This window comes from Branchiostoma lanceolatum, chromosome 3 (genome assembly GCF_035083965.1).
Source record: "Branchiostoma lanceolatum isolate klBraLanc5 chromosome 3, klBraLanc5.hap2, whole genome shotgun sequence".
Lineage (NCBI taxonomy): Eukaryota > Metazoa > Chordata > Leptocardii > Amphioxiformes > Branchiostomatidae > Branchiostoma > Branchiostoma lanceolatum.
The window spans coordinates 13,388,845-13,396,981 of NC_089724.1; positions in this window are offsets into that span (position 1 = coordinate 13,388,845).

Genomic DNA, 8,137 nt, shown 5'->3' on the forward strand with positions numbered 1-8,137 from the left:
TTTCACCTGTGGTGAATCTTCTTTCGGCACCGAGTAAGAAACACGTTAATCTCCGCCGGAATGTATACGGGGCAGATAAATGACATCTTCTTCTATGTAATATACTAGTATACTACTTACAACAAAGTACGACTGTCATCTGAAAACACACACCGTCGCAAAGTGGGGCGGGCGTGAACCTAAGAAGTATGGACGGCATCCGCGGCAGGGCTTAATGGTTTGTCTCCAACTGAGACATCAAGAGGACGTTGACAACAATTTCCCGTATTCTTTAAAATGAATACAGAAAATTGATATACAAAGTGCTAATGCAATGTGATAATCAAGAAATCATAACTGCTTCTTTTGTAACTATGATTTTCTATATCGGCACAGTTTTATACGTGCGGACAAAGATAGTAGATGGGTATGAGCTGCTACTGATGAATGCAGTGAACAAATAGCGCCACCTAGCGGTTAGTTCGATAGAGACTAACCAACGCCAACCTCGGCCAGCTCTCCACCATGTCCACTGTGACCTTTATTGCCCCTAAGAGTAAGTGGTAGGTGGCGCTGCTCATAGAGCGAAATGCGGAGGACTTTTATTGAGGCGTTGCTGGGTAACAGAGTGACTTGAGGGGGGAGGGTATCCTTTCGTTAGCCAAGATTTACGGGCTTAGCATGGAGAAAGTTGCGTCTAGCGACGTTGGGCAGAATGGCAGACTTGACTCTCCCAGCAATGACCACGTAATGCATTGGTCAAGAAACAATGCTCCTCTTATTGCAGTGGAACATGTCATTGGTACAATATGTTTGTTGACGAAGATAGAAATTATTTTTGTAACAAGAGATCGTGACTGTACGCCACGTGGCATCATACACCTGTTTATCACACAGGAAGTTGGGAAACAGGTCTCGTCCTGCTTAATCTCTGCAAACGCATTGTGTCAGAGGCTCTCAGTATGGTCTTTTTCTCCTCCCGGAACTCTTTTGAATTTATTGAATGACGGGACAAAGCTATCAAAATTTGTCGGCCACTGATGTGATGACATAATGCGTGGATTGATCAAACGAGAACAAAGGTAGCGTCGCTCGGCACGGGTCTCGCGACATCTTAGACTGGGGAAGAAACAACAGGTGCTTTGAGACCAGGCTTGTGGCCTTCCGTCTGGCGTATGTCGTAATACCTGACCTTCCAAATGAATGTTTATATTTACTCGTCTGCATACTGTTGGTGTTTCTTAAGTCTTTTCTTAAGAACGTCTTAGAAAGACGGTTCTAAAGTCGTTTGTTTAGAACTATTCCAAAGCAAACGGGACTCGATCTGTTGGCTTATATATCCCGTTTGTTGTAACATTTCAACTGCCAAAAAGAAACTTTTCTACGGTACACTTCAGTTTGAGTGTCACCTGGGAAATGACTTAGGCATTTCCGTAGTATTTCGCAGGCCAAACTCCGTCGTCTTTCTGAAGGTCAGGACTGTTGTTGAAGTGTGTGGAGCACACAGGGCCAGTTCCGACCGTTATTGTCACTCCTTGTTTAGCGCATGTCTGCAGAACGTTGTGGCAACTTCAGCGAGGCGTTTTCTAGAACAACTGTCTGGTGTCTTCCTCGTGACAAACGGGATACAAAACAGACAAGTTTCCGTGTCTGGTCAAAAGAACATCTCTGAGTTTGGAAACCACATATCCGCCAACAAACAGTCTCTACCAGACATAAGCCCGCTGAGTGACATACCTGATACACTGGCTAACACACCGGATAAACAGCAGGGATAGGCGGATATACAAACACTGGAAGTTTTCTTTCTTTTCCCTTGGTTCCGTCTTTCTACTCTTTGTTTGATTTGGTTCTTCTATCTCCTTTTGTTTGTAATATTGTGGGTACTTAAAATCTCCAAACCTGTTTTACTTCGCACGACAGCCCTATCAGCCATTGGGCCGTCCTTTAAACATTTAGTCGCAAAGACCCAGCTGCAGAGTAGTACTAGACTGGCATGTTCAACGCTACTGATACAGATGATGCCCTCTTCACCATATTGTACTCTTTATATGCACATATTGTCCGATGTACAATGACTAGATCAAGTCGTTATCACGAGACAAAGACGAGGTGATGACCTGCCCCTTGTCTCGATAGTCCGCTGACTGTGCCAGAGGGACAGATCACGAGGAGATTGAATGTCACGTCAAGTGACACGTGATTTCCACTATTATGATCGACCAATCAAAATCAAACACTTAATATGTAAATGATCCAGGTGCGGGTCATGTGCTGTTGACAATATGTGTTTGTCACCGCAGACCCCCCACGTACGGAGAAGTCCGTCCCCTCTTGGCAGTCATGTGTACGGAGCTCTTTGTGCGCGCCTGCTACAAGAGTACTGTTATGCAACTCAACTCAATTTCAGTTAAAGACTGTCAGAAAATACATTTTGCAAAGACCCTGATTGTGTGAACCCCCTTTCCATTGGAGGCTGTGACATCACAACGACCGCTGTGCGACGAAATATTTGTCAGCTCGCTCAACGAATTTCATAAAGAACTAATCTTTTTACGTTTTGTATGTTTTGTTCTCAGTTCAAACCGTATTTTTACATTGTTCACAATATTCCAATTATAAAATCAAGGGTCACACGAATCCGGCAATTCTGGTCGCTGCACGGTCGCTGTCTAGTGGAAAGGGGGCCTAATGAATGCCAATGAATGGTGTACTGATATTTCGGGAGTAGCTGAAGATGATACTCATCTCTGCGTAGCCAAATGTTACAGACACAAGGATGTTGTAACATAAATTTGCAAGCGGCCAATATAGGTTTATTCATCATGTTTAGCTTAAAGTTTTAGTTTGTTCGTATATCATATGGAAAACCCGCATGCCAAAGTAAAGCCCCTCGACATATACCGCCGAGCATTCCATTCCTTTACCAAATAAAAATGCTATTCATCTCGATCACTTCTAGTTCATGTATACCTATACTCCTTCCTGTCAGTCATGGCGCTTAAAAACAGTGTATCTTACTTTCTTCCGCTGCCTTTGTGAAGAAGGGCACAGTCTTTCGCCGACCCTTGATATGTGCTGAAAAGACAACATTGATGTGATGCCGATATCCCCTCTCCTAAAAACGATAATATTACGAGCATTCTTCCAGTCCAGTTATCGATACGGCTATCTTGTGTTCATGCTATTTCAAATCTACTGGACCTCTCTCTGTACTATTGTGCAAGCCCCCTATACACTATAAATAGCCTGCACAAAGCAGAGAGGGTTATACATAAACAAGAGACAAGGCCGCTGTTGATGGAGATACTATTCGTACGCTTTTTATTTACTAATGATAGCAGCTATTTACGTATTCATTTGGCGTCGGCGAATCGTGGGAACGTTTTGACGGGTTTCTGTATGCTGCCTTTGTCTGGTCCACATTCCTGTTCGCTGTACACAGAACAAGGCCAGGGCGCGCGGCCAGGGCCAACCACAGCGGCGAACCCGGGACTGGCGGCGGTCAGCCTCACTCTCTAGTTCACGAACCGGGGCAGGTTTATCATCAAGGAGGACCAACTGATTCACTCCAAAACAGCAGGAGCCAACCATCCCAACATTTCGTACTTATTGGGTTGCTGTTTTAGAGGGACACTTAGTATTGCGATCAAAAAGAAATCGCTATAAATTTGACGAAAATAACATCTAGAATTGATAGACCTGAGTATTCTATGAGAAGGACCTGCTGACGCAACTCACTGCTGAGTGACATTTACTCCTAGGAGCCGGTGGTTTAGCTGAAAAGTAGTTCAGAAGTTAACAAGGCAGCTGCTTCATCGGTCCCAGGAGTTTATACAGCGTGTTGATAGCGTTGTGATATATTGCGCCTGTTACGTTGCAAGAAGATCGTGGAGAGGCTGAGACATCGGGTCACAGCAGAGACGTCGATCGGTAAGACTACTGCGTTTTTGATAAACTTGAAGGCGTGGCTGCAGATTGGTTATTGTGTTAAGTTGGCAAATTTTTCTTTAGCAGGAAAAGACGTTTAACATGTTTTTGATGACGCTCTCATTGACATTGTATCTTTCTATACATTTACCTCGATGTATGTGGGGATGCAAAATATTAATTTCTTACCATCAAATACTTTATGAGTATCAAATTTCTTAGTATGAAATGCCTAAGCAGAGGTTAGATTGGAAAAGTTATCTGAACGGACCTTTTTTGCAAAAGATCCCGGAATCAAGTTTTGCATGTATGCAATTTCTGCCAGGACGCCAATGTTCTCTAACAACATTTTAAACGATAGTCCTTATCTATAATTCCAAACTTCTGTGTGCAGTCCACTCTTCTCACTTCATTTCGTATGTTGTAACATTATTGATGTAGTTTCGGAGCGAGGACATTTTGGAACGAACATTCTTGTCTCCTCCGACCTTTCTGTGGGCGACTGTGCACTCCTGCAGCCGCTCTACTCCTCTGGCAACATGTTACTCCTATTTCTCAAGGAACTAAATACACATTTTGGAAAAAAATAACTTGCCTGAGTGACTGTCATATTGCGTACCTTAGTACCTGGATATTTAAGCCCATTCATCGGCATTCCTCTTATTTGGTCAGTTTCTATTTTTTGCTGACCACATGCAGAAAAGTTCGGAGGAGAATAAGCTTTTTGATGATTGAAAATGTCAATTGATGAATGGAGGATTTTCTTCTTTGTCGCCGCTGTGGTGTAGAACAGATGGATTCGCCTCCAGGACCATTTGATTTCAACGGTCGTACTGGATATCGTGGAACATTCGCAAAATTGACTTATGCGATTTCCCGCTTGGTCTACCCCCAGTGCCAGTGGTCTGTCCCTGTCCGCACACCTTTCGTTATTCGCCACGCGGAGTCTGATAAACATCATATTTCCAAAGTCTTCCCGAAGGGACGTTTTTGAGCTCTTTATTATTTGGAGGTTGTTCTTGTCACAGGTGGCCATATGCATAGCGAGCGGGGCCCATGTTGTTTTGAACACTGCCGACTTTCCCCGTACACCTCCCCCCGGACGTCTGTCATCACCCATTCACGCTCTCCTCCCCGCCTGAGGCGTTCAACTCCACGGCATGTTTATGGTTCGATCGGGTTTCTGATGGACGACCGTCATGGCGTCGTGTACAGTGGGTACAGAGGACGGAATGTTTGCCAGTCTTGAGTGTTCACGGGAACTAGCGCCAGGACTGGCAACATTCCAACCCTGGCCACATGTCTGTGGTCTTGGCTTGTGTATTTTTCCCATGTACCCAAATGGACTACTGGTTTGTGCCATTAGCCTGGCCCTCTAGACTACCAAGTACGCCATAATTCTGTCGTCGCTCTGCGGGAGATCAGTCGGCTGATCTAAGAAGATGCTTACAGTGCAGTTGAACATAGCCTTGTTCACGTTAGTGAGTGATCTCTTGCCAGTCAATGTCTACCATAGCTTACAGCCAACACAGGTGGTTGCCGGGTAAAGTTTATCCACATGCTCGTGGCGAAGGCCTCTGTTTTGAAACAAATTTTCGTCTTTGTTATGTGCTAAAGGTCGTCCCCTTCTTTTAAAACGAAAATATTGAGTACTTTGAATGTAGACGCAAGTCTAAAAGGCGCACTCCTTCCCAAACTGAGTTTTCTATGTGTTTTCAGACCAGAAACTCATATATTTATTACAGCTGTTTCTAGATATTCAACTTCTTTACTTCGCGTAATGTTGTTGTCATGCTCAAGTTCACTTCTTGTGTGAAAAGAGTGCTATAATGATTTTTAAAGGGGACACGAACATCAGCTCCGTTTGCCTGTAGAGGTATTTCGTAAAAAGTTACAGAAACCGCAGTGAAACTTTAGACCAAGATTGCGGCATCTGTCAGCGCTCTGAAGCACTCTAATCCTAGCTGCGGTCAAAGCCAACACATGTTTACGTTCCATTAAGGTGTAGATGCCGGTAACGGACTGAGGAGTTCAGGCGTGATGGGCTCATGTAAGCTGGGTACAGTTTTATTTTCATGTGTTATGCCACAACGGGACTAGGGAAATATCTTAAGATTTCACCTCCATGTGGCCCGGGTCCATTACGGGCACCAAAGTGCATTGTCAGCATCAATCCCTCCATCCCAACTAAAAGAGTTAAACCTTTAGACCGCAGTTGGTCCTTTCATCTGACTTGGGTACTTTACACCGGGCATTATCGGATCAACCGCTAACTACACCTATAATACACTTCTCCTAAACATACAGTCCATTGAGCTGACTCCTTCTCAGAAATGTGATAAAGCTCACGCCTTGAGAACCCCGCCACATGCGGAGTCCCGTCTATACACGGCCAGCCGGCCCAGTTTGTATTTTCCCCGCCAGGCGTGGACCCCGCGGGGGAGGGCGCGGGGATCGCGATGTACGCGCTACAAAGGGATACACGGAACGCCTTTCAGTCACCGGTGTAATGTTTCCACCCATACAATAACATTTATTCAAGGCACAAGAGGAGAAGTTTATGCAGGGTGATCTGTTTACTCAACCTTCTTGTACTTGTTTGTTTCAATTCTATACTGCTATGTAAATTGTCCCCTGCGTTTGGAGCTCAGAAGGGGAGATATTGTTCGCCCAGGAGGGTCCAGCGCGTCCCGCTGCCATGGCAACGGCGTGTCGAACAAGAGAAGACACTTCAGAGGGCTAGCCGATTCTGTACGTGTGGGTGTTGCCATAACGGTGGCGTATATGAGAGTATAGTCAGTGACAACAAGCAGTGGGTTTCTGGCAAGCTTGGGGTGGAGATTGGCGCGCGTCTGTTCAAACACAAAATATGCCAGCGAAGTCAGGGGAACGTTTGTGTATATCATAATCATTGCACTCAAAATGAGGAGGTTTCAAAATCATCTAGTCATGGTACACGTCATATCGTAAGACTGACGTTTTTAAGCCAGAACTATGTGTTTTGCGTTTTTGGTTGAAGTTTGTCCATTGTAACATACTTGTATATAACTTATCTATCGTATTCTTAGCTCAAACTATTTCTTTCTACATTTGACCGACTTGTCACGAGTTTTTGCAGAGGTGAGAATGATGCGCATATAGTTATTCTAAAAGAACCATCTAAAGAGAAACGTACACCTCTTTATTAACTTGTCCCCGGCATCTTACCTCCTCACGGGGCGGAACAAAACAACTCCCCCGGGGGGCGGGCAGGTGTTCCCGGCGCGTGGACGACACCGTCCCGTCAGCTGCGGTTTCAGGAGTCGATATCAAACCAAGCCTTCTTCATGGCAACTTCCAATCCATCTGTCATATTACACCTGTGGCTGTGATCGTCTGAAGGGCTGGCTGGAGTGGCCGTCAGCAGGGACAGCCCCGTGTGGACCCTCCTCCGTGTGGCAGGACGGGGCTGGGAGGGGCAGCCGGATGTTTCAGTACAGGATATGTACATGTAGGTGCATACAGGTGCATCTAGAAAAGGGAAATGTTGAACGGGCTACATATACATGGTCCGAACAGATTGATAGAGGCTCGCAATTGGACTATCATTTTCAACAGTGATGACGCTTATCTTGTGTTATTGCAAAGCTACAACGTATTTTTCTCTTTTATTTTAAACATAAAAGACCCATCTTTGTAAGTGCCTCTTTTCCCCACAGCAATGCGTTTTTGTCTTCAAAGGTTCTTTCTGATCAAACTCTCACCTTTGTCGGTGTTCAAAGTTAACTGGTCGTGACCCAGAAGAAATACAACCTTATTCTTACCGTTTTCCCGATCTTATCAGCACAACCGTCTCCATTTTGAATAGGAACCAACAAGTGAAACTTTGTCTCCTCGCTAATGCCTAATTCTATTGGATGAAAGATGGCTACATTTTCTTTTCATTAGTTAAAGTATCTTGATGTTCTTGTGACAAAGCATTAAAGTAAGAAAGCAAAAACTGTTAACTGTTAAAGGTTTTCACATTCTGAATATGCATACTTTCAAATAATTATTTTCGTTACCGTGTGGTCTATTTTTGTTGGCTCTTGAACAAAGACAAAAAGGCGTCTGAAGCAAACAAGCGGCGGCTGTGGAGAGGACAGACAGCGGGTGAAAGGTCTCGTGTGAGGTGGAGTCATTTGTCGTGACTCACACGCGCGCGCACTTTGCTTATCAGCGCTGGAGCCGTCCGTACCTGCGCCTTCAC